The 1,618-nt window shown below is 36.7% G+C and overlaps 1 protein-coding gene across 7 annotated transcripts in view; it reads left to right on the forward strand.

The window, feature by feature from the left end:
- Positions 1-1,618, forward strand: part of DENND4A (DENN domain containing 4A) — a 147,906-nt gene that overhangs the window by 77,628 nt on the left and 68,660 nt on the right. The gene's annotated exons all lie outside the window — the stretch shown is intronic.

Below are 1,618 nucleotides of genomic sequence, written 5' to 3' on the forward strand. Positions count from 1 at the left end.
CAAGTGAAAGAGGCAGAAATTATGTGAGTGAATAGCAGCAATTCGATATAATTAGAATATCCCAATATTTCTGCCACAAACATATGTTGAGTGCCCTTTTTTGCTTGGCACTGGGAATGAAATGGCAAGCCAAATATATTCCTTTGTCTTAAGTTGTACATAATCCAGTCTAGCAAGACATGGCACATGTAATGAATGGTGAGACACAGTGGGAGTGTTGGTTTGCACAGTTTTTAGCAAGAAAATAATGTAAAAAATGTTTCCACTTTGTGTTCATACAGTAGCACAGGGTTCATGCTTTAGGTCACAGTATAAATCAGTAACCTTCATAACAGGGTATCTGCAATTTGACCCTTCCCTATCTTTATTTTTATTCTCATTTGTGGATAGTTAGGGTATTCTAAGACAGTTGTTCTTTGTCAGTTGAAGCTTTCTCACCCATTCTTTTTTGTTTGTTTGTTTAGTTTCAAAATGATCGTTTTTTCTTTGTTTAGTTTCATAGTTTTCATTCTATGGGAAGTTTAAGGAACATTATTAGGAAAAAAAAAAGTTTGGCAAGTCCCATTACACACCTGTGCTGTGGTGTAGTTTGTTGGTTAGAGCATGAGTGATTTACTTTTCTTCTCTTTGTCTACATTTTTTAAGTTTCTGATTGACTCCTATTATAATAGAAAAAAAGATCTAATAAATTAAAAAGTGAATTTGACAAAGCCATAGTTAAGTTCAAAAGCTTAGTGTGTGTGTGTGTGTATAGATAGATAGATAGATAGATAGATAGATAGATAGATAGATAGGGAGGGTGTAGATTTTTCCAATAGGGAAAATGCACTCACAGAGATAGGCAGAGGGAGGTAAAGTCAGAAATCATCCCTAGAGAGATGACCATACCACAATCCCTTCTACATTCTCCTCTCGGCATTATGGGCACACATACACATAATGGGTGTCTTTCAAGCTGCCTGGTCCAGGACTCAACCACACAGTTGGCCATGTGGGATCCAGTACCTTAACCACCATGCCACCTGCTGGCCAATGGTGCTTTATCTACAGGCTCTTTTTTTTTTTCTACCCGTATATAGTTTAGAGACCAACTGTGCTGTAATAGCTGTAATTAAGGAAACTATAGGAGCCTCCAGATACCACTTTCTAGCAGCTATCCATCCCCCTTTTATAGTTATAAAAGTATTTTGGAATGTTAAACTTTCTTCAAGGAATTTGATATAACAGATAATTTTTTTCTTTTGTTTTTTTTTAAGAAATTTTTACTGGAGGACATGTGCACTCGGCAGAGAGCCAGAAAGTGAGAAATCACCCCCTGGGGGGATGGCCATGCCTCAGTCCCTTCTCCTCCATTCTCTCCTGGGGATTTTGGGCACGCATGCACACACACCCAGCGTGAGTTTTAAGCCACCAGGTCAACTATTTGTGAGTCCAGTGACATAACCATTACACCATCTGCTGGTTCCAGATTATTTCTTTTTTAAAAGAAACAAAAATAATATTTAATTATACTTTTAGGAAACTAAGAATTTAAGTATACTAGAGTATTTTGATAAGTTCTATAGATCTTAAGTTAATCAAAGGTTTTCTACAGTGTTTTTTCTTGCAGTATATAGGG

This window comes from Tupaia chinensis, unplaced genomic scaffold, assembly GCF_000334495.1.
Source record: "Tupaia chinensis unplaced genomic scaffold, TupChi_1.0 Scaffold000377_2, whole genome shotgun sequence".
Lineage (NCBI taxonomy): Eukaryota > Metazoa > Chordata > Mammalia > Scandentia > Tupaiidae > Tupaia > Tupaia belangeri.